We start from the raw sequence: 16354 nt of genomic DNA, 5'->3' as shown, positions 1-16354 counted from the left end.
ACACTGGGGAACTGGCCAAGGATGGGAGTGTTCATATGCGAATTTCAAAACGTGGGGGGGGGGGGGGGGTGAGAGCATCTCTCTGCTGAATTCCTGCTGCTGGTTTCTACTTTTGATTAGTTAACTGACCTAATATCTGGTTACTGGGAGGCTCAAATATTGGTGACACTTCCTGACAGAATCCAGTATTACTTTGCTTGGGAGAGAAAGGAAGGATAGCTGAATACCAGAAGATAAGACACAAATATACAAATTTGTCTTCCATGTTTTGTGAGGGGTAGTTCTCCAATTATTGCCATCATGATGAAAAAGCTTTGTATGTGGCAGCTTCAAAGCCACCTAATAAAATAGATCAAGCTGCAGTGAGGAAGCAGAACGGAAGAAGGCGATGTTGTTGATGGGGAAGAAGAGGCTAGGAATGCATGGGAGTTGTCCAGTTCTTGGTGAGTATGGCAAGTTTATCTGCTCTGACTTCACAAGATCAACTCAGCTCAAACATGGTTATGCAAAATACAGCTGTTTGAGTCCTCATTGGAACGTCTTGGAGGACCCATATCCAGCCTGTGCTGAGGCAGCTGCATCGGTTGCTGGTTGAGACCCAGATCAGGTTCAAGGTTTTGGTGTTAACCTTTAAGGCCATCTGTGATCTGGGCCCTTCACTTCTGCAGGACCGTCATCTCCTTATGCCCTCCTGCACATCATGAGAAAGGCGGGATTAGAGCAATCACAAATTGGGATCAAGATTGCAGGGAGAAATATCAACAACCTCAGATATGCAGATGATACCACTCTAATGGCAGAAAGTGAAGAGGAATTAAAGAGCCTGTTGATGCGGGGGAAGGAGGAGAGTGCAAAAGTTGGCTTGAAACTCAACATCAAGAAAACAAAGATCATGGCATCCGGCCCTCTCAATTCCTGGCAAATAGATGAAGAAGAAGAAGAAGAAGAAGAAGAAGAAGAGTTGGTTCTTATATGCCGCTTTTCCCTACCCGAAGGAGGCTCAAAGCGGCTTACAGTCACCTTCCCATTCCTCTCCCCACAACAGACACCCTGTGGGGTGGGTGAGGCTGAGAGAGCGCTTATATCAGGAAAACTGGTGGAGGCCAAAGGGTTAACCCACACTGACTCCCTGGCCCAACCCCAAGGCAAGTCGGGGCTACATGATCCTGCAATTTGTATTTTATGATCAGAGGAGACGTATGATCTCTGTCACACATAACATGTTTTATAGATGCCTCCCTCCATATTGTTGATAGAGGAAGCAAAACTATAAATTATCCATTGTGCATAATCAGTTGTTTGGATCCAGCCAACATTTTTTTGCTAAGTCTTGCCCAGTACCCAGAAACTCAAATACTTTGGCCACCTCATGAGAAGGAAGGACTCCCTGGAGAAGAGCCTAATGCTGGGAGCGATCGAGGGCAAAAGAAGAAGGGGACGACAGAGAATGAGGTGGCTGGATGGAGTCAATGAAGCAGTCGGTGCAAACTTAAATGGACTCCGGGGAATGGTGGAGGACAGGAAGGCCTGGAGGATCATTGTCCATGGGGTCGCGATGGGTCGGACACGACTTCTCACCTAACAACAACAGGTGGCTTATCTTTTGAGTTTAACACCCATACAGCTGAAAATGTCGTTGAAACTCCACATTTACCGAGGCACGAATTTGTTTTGTGAAGTGAATACTGGTTGGCTTTTTCATACAAACAAAAATATATGTGTTCAGGGCAAGGGTGCACATGTGAACAGGGCTAACAGAAGGCAGAATCGTGAATTCAGTGGGCCCTTTTCAACTGCTTTGTTTGCACGCTTGGTCACACTCAAGTGGGACAGGACATCCGAGAATCGGCATGCATATTTATTCATTTATTTATCCCATTTATATGCCGCCCTTCCCCAGGGCAGTGACTTGCAACATTTGTAATGACAGATTTAAAACATTTGTTCATTAAAATTTAAAGACAAACATTAAACGTTAGAACAGTTAATATTAAAAAGTTAGGAGCTTGTCAAATTTGTTTCTATTTCATATGCCAGTGGTTATTTGGGAACAAAGTGCTGTATATTTGTCAGTAGGAGGCATCTAGATCAAGGTGACCAGATTTGAATATTGGTATAGCGGGACACCATTGACCGGGGGGGGGGGGTTCTTGATTAAAAACATAGTCTATATGGAGCAACAAAAAGTTTCATAGAACGCAAAAATAGTATTGTAAAATATATTTTTTAATTTCAACTTAAGTACAATTTGCCAGGTGCCCCCAGATGTCCCTCCAAAAGTGGCACAATATGGTCACCTTAATCTAGATGTTATTTCTGCATGTTCCTATTTTGGTTTGTTTGCTTGTAGAGAGACCAGTTGTTGATGGTGAATCCGTAGGCCTCAACCATAAGTTTTGTGGAGTAGCTCTGTCTTTCTGGCTCTGCAGATTTGTGGTAGGTCCCACAGGGCCTCGATCTCACTTGGGAGGTCCTTTCACCAGGCTGGTGGGAGGGCCAAGGAAGCCCTGGATTAGGTTGAGGCCAGTTTAATTAATCTGGGGCCAGGCATCCTGAGAATGTTTTGTGTGTCCAAGTTTGTGCAACAGGGAGGAGGTGATCCCTCAGGTATGAAGGTCTAGGACTATTGAGGGGAGGCTTTTTTCAACTAGGGTTTCGTGACAACCCTGGAAGGGTTTCCTGAAAGGGTGGAAGCTAATTGTTTACATTTTTTAAATTGTTAAGCATCCATCCATCCATCCATCCATCCATCCATCCATTCCCTGGAAGGCCTCACAGCGGTGATGTGACCATATATGGCCATGCTGACCCCCTCCTCCCAGTAAGTGGCCAGTAACAGGCCTTGAAGGGGGTGGGACAAGGAGCCCTGAGTGGGTGTGTACATAGTGATGCTTCCCAGCCATATTCTGCAGGATCGAACCACTTCTGGGGTTCCTGAAAGCCTGAGGAATGTTTCAGGGGTTTCTCAATGGCAAATAAGTTGAGAAAGGCTGGTTTAGGGCCTTAAAGGGCAAGACCAGCACCTTGGACCTGATTCAGTCTTCAATCTGGAGCCAATGGCAGCTTGGCACGCGCAGGCCGACAGGATCAACAATAGTCTGGCAGTCAAAAACACCCTATTCTGGGAACTATCATTAAGCCAAAGTGACACGGCTAATTATTAGAGCTCTGCAAAGAGCTTCCAAACAGAGACCTCTGCCTAATTAGGGAGCCAGGCCCAGATTTCTCAGCCATTCAAGCCTTAATGTTCAAACCGTCACAGCAGGGAGGGTTTGGCAGGGGGTGGGGAGGGACACTCTTTTAAGAAATCGATTGGGCTTCTACTTACCTGCACTCCAGGCTGAGCCACTGCCGAAAGTGAAGCGGAATATTATCTTTGCTATCGCGGTGTAGCAAAACAAAGCACATGGAGGCACCTGCAATTCCCTCCAGTCAATAAATCACTTCCTTCTTAGCCCCTGAGAAAAGGGAGCCTGCGTATTTATAAAGATCCTGGTGCGGGAGGTCGCTAGTGCCTCCCCCCCCCCTCCATGGCCAGCAGTGGCAAAACAGGCGCCGTCATTTTTTTAAAAGGTGCCTGAAATGCAAACCTGGGAGCCTCATGATTTATTTTGCACTCTGGAAGACTCTCTAACTAGGTTAATGCAGAGCAACGAGCAAGGAGCTTCTGCTGAGGAGAGACAAAGGGTGTGGGGTCAACAGTGTCCCGGACTCTGAACCAGACAGAAAATAATAACGGCAAGAGGGAACCCACAAGGATCTGGGGGGGGGGCATCTCATTCCCCCCTCCTTGACTTTGAGGAGCCCCTGAAGTGATGACAGCTGGCCACGCCCCAGAAGTGACATCACTACCTCCGACTTTATTACCGTCTTTACTACTACTATGGCGGTTCTGCCTCATGTAGGCTGGGGAGGGGGGGGGAGTAGGAGCTGAGAAGATAGGCCAGACCATCCCCACACCTTGCCACTTCAGAGCTCCCGCGGACCCCCTTCAGGACTCCCACAGACCCCCTGGTTGGGAATCCCTGTGACAGACACTTCAAACCACAAAGAAAGGGGAGAGCAAACGCCTGTTCCTACAGCCCCATGCTTGAACTCAACTTTGTTCCCAAAGCAGATTCCATCACTCTCCTCTCCATTTGATTCTCACAACCCCCCCGGGATGCAGATTAGGCTGAGCAGTGTGCGACGGGCCCAAGATCACCCCGCAAGCTTCCATGGCACAGGGTTTTTTGACCCTAGTCCAACACAACCTTGCACTACAAGATCAGAGTCCAGTCGCACCTTTAAGACCAACAAAGATTTATTCAAGGCGTGAGCTTTCAAGTGCAAGCACTCTTCCTCAGACTAAGTGGATTTATACCCCGCCACTGCTCCAAGGATTCATGGCAGCATACAATAAAAACATTGATGAGTTAATAAAATCCCAATTAAAACCCCAACCCTCCAAGAATGCCAGCCAAAAATACCCTCTAACTCCTGAGCACATCAGCCAGGGTGGGGAGCAACGATGTGTGTGATGTAGCCTGGGAGGGGGGAGGCACTTTGCTCTTACTCTGGCCTCAAACCAGGACCTGGCAGAAGAATTCCATTCTACAGGTCCTGTGGAACTGGTGACAGCTCTATCAGGGTCCTCAGTTCTTCCGGGAGCTCATTCTACCAGGCTGGGGCCAGGAGCAAAAAGCCGTGGCTCTCATTGAGGTCAGGCAGATTTCCCTGGGCCCAGGAAGCACCAACAGATTAGGACCCACAGAGCAAAGGGCCCCACAGGGAGCATAAGGAGACAAGTGGTCCCTCAGGTATGTAGAGGCCAAGCTCAAAACCAAAACCTTGAACCTGATCCGGGCCAAGTTTGGCAACCAATGCAGCTGCCTCAGCACAGGCTGGATATAGGTCCTCCATGGTGACCAGGTGAGGACCCAAGCAGCCTTTCTTCTTCCACATTAGCTTCTTGCAGCATCACAGGGGTGCTAGCAATTCTTTTAAGACTCACTCAAAAAAATGCTACGTCAGGTTTTTAAAATATCGCTGCTTTATTGGCCTTCCATTTCTCCCCTCTCGGGAGAACAGGAAGTAGCACCAAGCAGATCAACCAATTATCTGGCAGGAAGGCAGCCTTAAGCACGATCTCTCAAACTCGAGGTAATTTATTCCCATGGAAAAACATTCCAGTGTGCTCGCTTTAAAAAAAACAAAAAAATTTCCCCAAATCTTTCATACAGAGCTTGGGTTTGTTACTTTCAGATGGCAAAAAGTCTTCAAACACACACAGCAAAATATTTTAGAAACCTAGAGAACTCCACCAAGCTCTTCTGCCTCAAGAGCCAGCCAGCCCCGTCAAGCACATTCTGTTTGAGAGGAATGCTCTTACTGTTCCCATCTCTCCTCCACTTCCCTCCAACAAGACACAGAGATGAATCACCCGAGGCCAGAAGTGCTTTAATAGCTTGCAGAGAGAATATATGTCTAGTCAAAAGACTATCACGATCTTTAAATAGGTTTGAGATGACTAGAACATTCGTTTACGGAGCTGATGTCGAAGATGGTTTGGGAGCACGTGTGATGTGCCACTCACCTACGAAACCGCTCCCCACATCTCAAGGCATAAGTGGGAAAACACACATCAGGTAATAAACATTTATAAACAAAATGAACATTAGACTAGCGATCCCCAACCTGTGGGCTACGGGCCACATGTGGTCCGTTGACTAATTGGAGGTGGGCCGCGAAGGACGCCTTCTTCCCCCCCCCCGGCCCTTCACTTCATCCCTCCCGGCCCTTCACAACACTCTTCGGGTGTCATTGTCTCCCATCACTCCCAGATGGGACTATCTTGTTGCAGAGAAACAAGCTCAGCGTTCCCATTGATTTGTCATTGTCATGAGTTAAAATTTCCATGAAAATAAAATGTTCATTATGTTCATTGTTGTGGCGTGTCTGTATCTTATTTTGAAGGGATGTTTAAACATTATCATAGCGATTAGAGAGCGTTAGGGCAGTGGTTGAGAGTAGAGGAGTAAACCCACCGGGCCTCAGTAAAATTGTCAAGCATTGAGTGGTCCCCGGTGATAAAAAGGTTGGGGACCACTGCATTAGACCACCCATCTTGTCCACAAATTCTGCTGTCAATCATATTTATTTTTATTTATGTTTCAGGTTATAACCCACCACTCCCACACAGTGGCTTGGGGCAGGTAACAATAATAAAACCCCCATAAAATCCCCTAAGACAATATAACCCCTACGACCCTCCCTGGCGGTGAGATTCCCACTAAGGTGGTAAAAACAGCACAAAACAACATTTTGCGGACTAAAATGGTTTTATTTGTTTAATTGATGTATTGATTGTCACTCCTCGTCCAAGCCAGATCATGGCAATTTACACTAAAACTCCAGTAAAATAACAATAATGTGCAATTATGACTTATAAAACCCCTGGCAGCGCAATCCCTCCCTCCCTCCCTCCCTCCCTCCACCCACCCACCCACCCATCCATCCATCCATCCATCCATCCACCCACCCACCCATCCATCCATCCATCCATCCATCCACCCACCCACCCATCCATCCATCCATCCATCCACCCACCCACCCACCCACCCACCCACCCACCCACCCACCCACCCATCCATCCATCCATCCATCCATCCATCCATCCATCCATCCATCCATCCATCCATCCATCCATAATTTTCATAAAACAGAACCCAGGCTAGAAGTAGCTCAAAGAAAGAGAGATGTAGCCCTGTGGCGATGCCTTTGTATCTTTTGATGTCTCCTCAGAATATTATAATTTATATTAATAAGTACAGTGCCCTTCCCTCTGGGTGAAGGAACTTCCAAGTTCTTAAGACATCTAGGCCAATGTACATAGTATATTCATGGGCGGGGGGGGTTTAGATTATTGGTTTTGTTTTTAACAAACGTTCTTTTAAAGCCGCCAGAGGTAGAGCGGTGTTGAATAACGCCTCACAGCCTCAGCACGTCTCCCTCATGTACGGGTTTTCGTGTGGGTCTCATCAGCCGTACTTCCACGAAGGACAATAAGCCCATTTTAACTTTCATCTACAGAGCGGGACAGTTCACCTACCAGGGCTTGATGCCGTCTCTGAATTTAATTTATTCCCAACCCTGGAACAATCCTAACAAGGGCTAGAATGTTAAGCGAACAAGAGAAAGAAAAGCGTAACGCGTGGGTGTTCTTTGAGACGGTCGGTATCCACTATCTACAGAGGCCCTCTCTTGATGAGTGGGGAAAGCCACGTTAGGTGGAACGCTTCATAGAAATGGCTGCTGGTATTTAAAAAGTTACTCAAAACTCGATCCACACTCAAAGCTCATTAAAAGTGGCCTTTCTGCTCGAAAGAATAAGGACGTCCCAAGGCAAGGCAGCCCTGGGTAATTGTAATTAAAGGTAATTAAAGCTATCACACTATGCTCTGATATGGGTGAAATCTGTAATTTTTGTAAGATAAAATTGGGTCTCTCTGATCTTGGGAAATGAATGGAAAATGCAAAGGAAAGAGGGGATGTGATTCTTTCATGCTTGGAAACATTTCTTTGACAATGCGCATAAAATGGGCCAGATTTTTATTTTAGATTTTGGCTTTGATCGAGCAAGAGAAGATGCACAAAGCTACCTTCTATTGAGTTAGACCTTTGGTATATCCAGTATTGTCTACTCAGGGTTTCAGGTTGAGGCCTTTCACATCACCTATTACCTGATCCTTCTAATTAGATTGAACCTGGAACCTTTTGCATGCACAAGAGATGTTCTACCATTGAGTCATGACTCCAACCCAATGGATGGCAGCTTGAAAAGCATTCATGATACCCCCCAGCTCCTTGCGGCAGGCTGATTGCCGATGTCTAGGCCTGATATTAGTCCACCATACATCTCTTAATTTGAACCCCGTTGACACAGAAACTACAAGATGGCTTTCCTTTGAGCACAGTTTATGATATGGTTGCTCCATGGCAGTAATTGGAGAGCCAGTTTGGTGTAGTGGTTAGGAGTGCGGACTTCTAATCTGGCATGCTGGGTTCGATTCTGCGCTCCCCCACATGCAGCCAGATGGGTGACCTTGGGCTCGCCACAGCACTGATAAAACTGTTCTGACTGAGCAGGAATATCAGGGCTCTCTCAGCCTCACCTCCTTCACAGGGAGTCTGTTGTCGGGAGAGGAAAGGGAAGGCGACTGTAAGCCGGTTTGAGCCTCCTTTGGGTAGGGAAAAGCGGCATATATGAACCAACTCTTCCTCTTCTTCTAATTATATAATGAAATAGTTATAACTTATAATTATAACTCGGGCCCATTCTGCACATGTTGGATAATGCACATTTCAGTGCACTTTAGAGGTGGATTTTCCAGTTCTGCAAAGGGAAATCCAGGTGCAAAAGCACATTGAAAGTGCATTCCCCAATGTGTACACTTTCAATGCTGGATAGCACAGACCAGCCGACACTTGTCGAATTTTGGAAGCTGAGCGGGGTTGCTCCTGGTCTATATTTGGATGGGAGACCACCAGTGACTATCGGGGCCACACAGAGGCACACAATGGCAACCTACCTCTGAACTGTTCTTGTCTTGAAAACCCCACAGGATTGCCCTAAGTCAGCTGTGATGTAACAACAACACAAGTTATGACCAACTTACAGCAATCTCTATGGGGTTTTCAAGGCAAGTGATGGGAGAGGGGGTTTGCTGTTGGCTGCCTCTGGTGGTGGTCTCTTATCCAAGTACTAACCACAGTGAACCCTGCTTAGCTCCTGTGCTCTGATGCCCTCAGGCTTGTTTGGGCTATTCAGGCTGTTTTCCAGACTGTGGCTGCATTAAAATGACTGGTTCTGTGCTCAGATTGGGCACATTTCTCCATGCCATCAATCTACCCAGAGAGAAGATGCACAGCGATAGCTTTTGATTGAGGCACCATCTTTGCACTTCTGAGCTACCTTTTGACGTCTGGCCTGCCTTGCACTATAATACCTGTCCAGGTGACCTTGGGTACTCAACGGCAAGATGTGAAACAACAGGCAACCTCGGTTTTATCCCTGTAAATGGTGTTCAGAGTTGGATTTAGAGGATCCATTTAGCTGCGGATTTATCACTCTACAAATTTGTCCAAAGTAGCAGTTGTTGCGTGGAGGTGACAATGCAATCCTAAACAGAATTCCACCCCACAAGTCCACTGAAGTGAATGGGCTTAGAAGAGTGTAACTCTGTGTAGGGACTGAACGAGGAATTCAGTACCTTCAACCTGGGTTCTAAGAAGTAATGTATGAGAAGGGTAGTTTGAGAAGTATGAGAAGGGTAGGAAAGGGTCTATCTAAGGCCATTTGAATAGCCTATTTAGAGTAGGTATAAAAGGTAAAGGTAAAGGTATTCCCTGTGCAAGCACTGAGTCATGTCTGACCCTTGGGGTGACGCCCTCTAGCGTTTTCATGGCAGACAATACGGGGTGGTTTGCCAGTGCCTTCCCCAGTCATTACCGTTTAACCCCCAGCAAGCTGGGTACTCATTTTACCGACCTCGGAAGGATGGAAGGCTGAGTCAACATTGAGCCGGCTGCTGGGATTGAACTCTCAGCCTCATGGGCAAAGCTTTCAGACAGCTGCCTTACCACTCTGCACCACAAGAGGCTCTAGAGTAGGTATAAGGTGTGTGCAAAGTGCCATCAAGGCCCAGCTGATTTATGGAGATACCAGCATGGGGCTTTCAAGCCAAATGAGAAGCAGAAGTGGTTGGCCATTGCCTTCCTCTGCAGAGCCCACCTTGGTGGTCTCCATTCAAGTAAAGACCCTGCTTAGCTTCCCCCAGCAAGAGGCTCTCAAGGCAAGGGAGAAGCAGAGGTGGTTGGCCATTGCCTTCCTCTGCAGAGCCCTCCTTGGTGGTCTCCACTCAAGTAAAGACTCTGCTTAGCTTCTCCCAGCAAGGGGCTCTCAAGGCAAGGGAGAAGCAGAGATGGTTGGCCATTGCCTTCCTCTGCAGAGCCCACCTTGGTGGTCTCCATTCAAGTAAAGACCCTGCTTAGCTTCCCCCAGCAAGAGGCTCTCAAGGCAAGGGAGAAGCAGAGGTGGTTGGCCATTGCCTTCCTCTGCAGAGCCCTCCTTGGTGGTCTCCACTCAAGTAAAGACTCTGCTTAGCTTCTCCCAGCAAGGGGCTCTCAAGGCAAGGGAGAAGCAGAGATGGTTGGCCATTGCCTTCCTCTGCAGAGCCCTCCTTGGTGGTCTCCATTCAAGTAAAGACCCTGCTTAGCTTCCCCCAGCAAGAGGCTCTCAAGGCAAGGGAGAAGCAGAGGTGGTTGGCCATTGCCTTCCTCTGCAGAGTCCTCCTTGGTGGTCTCCACTCAAGTAAAGACTCTGCTTAGCTTCTCCCAGCAAGGGGCGCTCAAGGCAAGGGAGAAGCAGAGATGGTTGGCCATTGCCTTCCTCTGCAGAGCCTTCCTTGGTGGTCTCCATTCAAGTAAAGACCCTGCTTAGCTTCTCCCAGCAAGGGGCGCTCAAGGCAAGGGAGAAGCAGAGATGGTTGGCCATTGCCTTCCTCTGCAGAGCCTTCCTTGGTGGTCTCCATTCAAGTAAAGACCCTGCTTAGCTTCTCCCAGCAAGGGGCGCTCAAGGCAAGGGAGAAGCAGAGATGGTTGGCCATTGCCTTCCTCTGCAGAGCCCTCCTTAGTGGTCCAAGGGCTGACCCTGCTTAGCTTCCAAAAGCGGATGAGATTGGGCTGTGCCATACTGCCTTCCTTCCCAGTGTGTGTCATGCATATGGGTTTTTTTTTGTCCTTGTCTCTGAGAGTTCTCACTTCACTTAGAGCACTTGTAAAAAAAAATATCATAGGACCCTGGGGAAATGTGTAGCTCTACTAGCATTCCATGAATACAGATGCCAGTTTGGTGTTTGCCTGGCACAAGGCCGTGTCCGAGATCGTGGTCTGCCTGTTCCAAAATAACACTGGAAAACACAGAGGGGGAACTTATAATTATATTTGTTGTGTTCAGCTTTCCCATTGTATTCAGAATCCAGACGAGAAAGCACAATATTGCCAGGGCATTCATCCATCAACTTTTTGTTGGTAAACGGGATACTTTTTCATCTAAGAGGGACCGACCAGAAGAATGCCACCCTGTGGAAGTGTGGACTACTTGCTACATCCAATTAAATCCAGAAAACTATTGCAGCCCCAGAGTCAAAGAGGGGGAAAGGAAGATCTTGACATCTTAAGGTGCTCTAATATATCCAGCAATGAGACAGCAGATGTGTATCATCTTTATTTCAAAAAGGCCACGCGCCTCTTTGTACCTGTCCCCGAGAACACAATGTGACAGTTTTAATGAGTACTAAAGGGCTGTCAGCGAAGAAATCCAGCAAAAGGCAGATTCGGCAATGGCATGCTTGTATAAACTCTGAAGGCTGCAGATGAGGGTCCCGGATTCTCAACGTCCGGTAAGACAACTGTGGAGCAACTGAGCGCTCTTTGGAAAAGCTGACTGTCAGGAAACGGACCCAAAATGAGATGGATCAGTGTGGAAATGTCTTGTTAAGAGAATGAAGCCACAAGAGGTTAGTAATGGTTTCTGACTCTATGCTTCCCAAACCGAGGGAGTGACCCATGTCCGGAAGAGTGAGTTTCTGGGCTCATATAGGAAATAGGCTGGTGAACCGATCAATGGGAACTAGTATCTCCATGATGCATAAGACAGAGAACCAATATCACAGCATCAGCAGATGAGTTGGGGATGAATGAGCTTGGTTATTATATCCCACATCTGCCTTGTAATGTACTGGGGGAAGGGAGAAGGTAAGCTATAATCTGGACCGTGACGGCTTCTTTGCTCCTCTGTGCTGCTTCAGTGACCTTACCAAGACTTGCCACTTCCTTCTCTCCCATGATGCTGTCTTTGCAAGGACCCCCTCAACCTTTTTGAGCCTGCAATGGGGTGGGCGCTGCCACAAAATGGCCACTGCATAATGGCTGTCACAGCTCACTTTCAGTCTCACGGTGAGGATCTTTGTGCTGTGGGGCTAGCTATTGCCAAAGCAATGTTTTAAGAAAATCTATACAGCCAATCACATCTCCAGGGATCAATTAGAAGCTGTGCTGAGAAAACGCCTCACCCGGCTTTCTCAAAATACTTGGTAGGCGCTATGGCATCATGGTATCTGCAGCCACCACATAGGCACTTGGGATGAAAGTAGCTTAATCTAAAGGTAAAGGTATCCCCTGTGCAAGCACCAGGTCATGTCTGACCCTTGGGGTGACGCCCTCTAGCGTTTTCATGGCAGACTCAATACGGGGTGGTTTGCCAGTGCCTTCCCCAGTCATTACCGTTTACCCCCCAGCAAGCTGGGTACTCATTTCACCGACCTCGGAAGGATGGAAGGCTGAGTCAACCTTGAGCCGGCTGCTGGGATTGAACTCCCAGCCTCATGGGCAAAGCTTTCAGGGGCTGCCTTACCACTCTGTGCCACAAGAGGCTCTTGGCTTAATCTAGATCCTGGTAATCAAATACTTTTTTTCCCACAGGTCCTGGTTTGGCTTTTGTTGTTGTTTGCTTTTGCTCAACGGCTACATCTGTCTTCCCCCTGCTTTTGAGGGTCTTGAGTTGGACCCTGGATCCTCCTATTTCTGAGGCCAGCAAATAACACTGGAGATAGTAAGAGCTAGCATCCAAGTTGGAGCCCTCCCAAAATAGCAAAGACCCATCTCTCTCTCTCATTCTGCTGCTCTTGAGGGCAGCCTTCAAGCCGTAAGTTCTTAGGAAACCAGCTGCATCCCTCCTGACCAACCGTGAAACCTGAGGGCCAGAACCAGGATGCTGGCTACAGTTATGCCCACCTCTGTTGTAGATGCTGGGTTGAATGTTCTCCTTTCAGCACTGAAGATAGAACAGCGACACTCACTGGCCCTCGCTGTCCTTGGTACTGAAAGTGCTGTTGGAGCAGACTTACGGTGACCACGCAGGGCTTTCAAGGCGAGAGAAGTTCAGAGGTGGTTGGCCATGGCCTCAACTAGCAACCCTGAGCTTCTTAGCTGGTCTCCCATCCAAGAACTAACCAAGGCCGACCCTGCTGAGCTTCTGAGATCTGATGAGGTTTAGCTAGCCATGGCCTTCCGGGACAGGACCTTGCTGTCCTTGGCATTAGAGAGATTGCCATAGTTCAAAATCCAGCTTCACAATGTGCACAGCCCTAAGCTAGCAACGTGGAGGTGTGAGGCTTGAAGGAACGCCTATGCCTCTGATCTGAAATCCAGGTTGAGAGCAAGGCTTTCTGTAGCTTGCACAGGTGGGACACGGTGCCAAACGTCTTCTCCCCACCATGGCAGGCTGGAAGTGTGCCGCTCAGCGTTAACCTTTTTAATATTCCGCAGGCTAATTGTCTCTCCATTCCTCCTCTCCCCCCTCCCAGGTTAATGAGGTGGTTAAGAGGGGAGGAGAGGGAGGGCTTCCCAATAGCATTGCCAAGCAAATGGAAAAGGTCAGGGTAATACATTCTATTATTATCTCTTGTAGACCGCACAAAGGTGTCCCAGATTTGGCATCTCCTCATGATGGATTGTAACAAGAAAAAGGCTCGCTGTTAAATCTGCTCTTTGTGACAGTCGTTGTTGAGGTTTTTAAAAAAATGGGAATCAGGAAGAATGGAGCCCACCTTTCCTGGTTGGTTCAAAGATTAAGGGAGGGCCAAGGAGGGTTGCCAGATGGGATTCCAAATGACAGCCCATGCCCCTTTGCACATTTCCAAACCGTCCTTTCGTGCGTGATGACTGCCTGGCTCGATTTTCTCTTTTTCCTCATCCCTGCCTCTTGTTGTCACCCTTAAGCAAATTGTTTAGGTTCTCACCTTCCCACCATTGCTTTTTATAGAATTTAATCTTGTCATATGCTTGACTTCTGCTGCGGTATGCAGCGCAGCGGGCCAGGAATTTTCCACAGGGAATCTTCTTTCCATGTACCCAGACTGTGTATGTTTTTATCAGCAGAGCCAAGAATTTCTAGCAGGAGGATCCAGCCATTGTGTTGAGACTGTAAATGGGATTGTATTTGGCCCGGAGGACACCTTGGAAAGAGTTGTAGCTCAGCGGTGGAGCATATGGTTGGACAGCGAAGGTCCCCAGTTCAGTCCCTGGTGGAGGCATCACAAGTAACAGGTATTGGGTCCATCTGGTCTGAAGTTCTGCATTCTGATCCAATCAGATCTTGGGCGGCAAGAAGCTTGTAACTCTGCCTACCGAAGACTGAACCTAGCATCCTCTATCATTCACAGCTTGTTTTCTGTCCCTAAGCACACCGCCTTCCCCTGTTTGAGAGTGCCACAACCAATCATAGTGGACAGTGTAGCCCCTTACCTAGCCCACCATGTCATCGTGGACAGAGTATTGGACCACGGATGGAAGATCCAGGTCACCAGTCTGCCATGAAGCCCCCTGGGTGAACTTGGACCAGACAGTCACATTATCAGCCTAATTTAGGGGAGTTGTGAGGTACAGATAGGTGGCAAGGAGCCCTGCTTGTCACCCTGAGATTCGTGGAAGATAAACTTCAAGTAAAACGATATGGGCTAACTATCAGGAAAAATCTTTTCACAGAGTAGTTCAGAGTAGGAATAGGCTGCCTAAGGAGGTGGTGAACTCCCCCTCACTGGCAGTCTTCAAGCAAAGGTTGGATACACACTTTTCTTGGATGCTTTAGGATGCTTTGGGCTGATCTTGCGTTGAGCAGGGGGTTGGACTAGATGGCCTTTATGGCCCCTTCCAACTCTATGATTCTGTGATTCTATGATAAAATGGTGTGGTGGTCTATCTCATCCTTGCAGCTCCCAATGTGGGTTCAAACACACAGTGAGGCTGTTGCAACGCTCTTTACATGAGGCCACCCTTGACATTAACTCGGGAATGTCAATTAATTCTGTGTACAAAAACTTGATTTATGTTTTACAAAGCTCTCGTCCATCTCATTAAACCTCTTTCAACACAATTAATGCAGATTGTGGATATATATCCACAATCCACCGTTGAAGGTTGCTGGATTTAACTTTTAAAGCCCTTTGTGTCACTTATCTGAAGCACAAGTTCTCTCTTGCTGAACCTGGTCTCCATCTTCCTACCGTATGGATAAACAGACGGAGCAGAGGGTCCATCAGGTTAGGTTGAGGGACTTGGGAATGTTCAGCCTGGAGAAAAGGAGGTTGAGAGGGGACATGATAGCCCTCTTTAAGTATTTGAAAGGTTGTCACTTGGAGGAGAGCAGGATGCTGTTTCCATTGGCTGCAGAGGAGAGGACGCACAGTAATGGGTTTAAACTACAAATACAACAATACAGGCTAGATATCAGGAAAAAAAATTTCACCGTCAGAGTAGTTCAGCAGTGGAATAGGCTGCCTAAGGAGGTGGTGAGCTCCCCCTCACTGGCAGTCTTCAAGCAAAGGTTGGATACACACTTTCCTTGGATGCTTTAGGATGCTCTGGGCTGATCCTGCGTTGAGCAGGGGGTTAGACTAGATGGCCTGTATGGCCCCTTCCAACTCTATGATTCTATGATCAGTGGCCCCTAGGTATAGTGGCCCCTAGGTATAGATGGAACACCCTGCCTGGGTCAGTGATGCTTTGTATTCTTGGTCGCATTGGGGGGTGGGGGCAACAGTGGGAGGGCTTCTGGAGTACTGACCCCACTGGTAGACCTCCTGATAGTCCCTGGGTTTTGGCCACTGTGTGACACAAAGTGGTGGACTGGACGGGCCCTTGGCCTGATCCAACATGGCGTCTTGTATGTGTTACTTCTCCTAGCCCTTTCCTCCCATAGAGGATATTGCAGTGCAGTTCTAAGAACACTTTCCTGGGAGTAAGCATAATGGCTACAGCATCTGATGAAGATCTGGGTGACCCAGCTTCAAATCCTCACAGCTGGATTCCTGGGAGGGAAGTCTAAAAATCTCACAAATCAGTAAACAAACGAAAGCTTGCTGGCTGATCTTGGTCCAGTCACGCTTTGCCAGCCTACCTCGCCAGGTTGTTGTGAATATGAAAAAAGAGAGGGGGAAACTGTTATAAGCCACGTTGGGTCCTGTGCAGGATTCTGCACAGACATTTGGCAACCCATTCCAGAGCTTTCTGAGTAATTAACTCCCTCACCCCCATCCCGGTACCCTGAAATGGGCCACCAGTCGATGTGAAGCAAAACCGCAAAACCATTAGGAGAGCGCTAAAGCCGGTTTTATTACAGAGGTTCTTTCTGTGGGTTTGTGCAGATGTTTTATATACAGGGAATGCCTTTTAATCTGTGATATCTTCTTATTCCTTAGACAGTATGTGCTGTTCTGGTTCCATTTAACTCACGCTTTGCGAATACGTCATTGAT

Source organism: Paroedura picta, chromosome 8 (assembly GCF_049243985.1).
Source record: "Paroedura picta isolate Pp20150507F chromosome 8, Ppicta_v3.0, whole genome shotgun sequence".
NCBI classification, from domain to species: Eukaryota; Metazoa; Chordata; class Lepidosauria; order Squamata; family Gekkonidae; genus Paroedura; species Paroedura picta.
This window is presented reverse-complemented; position numbering follows the sequence as displayed.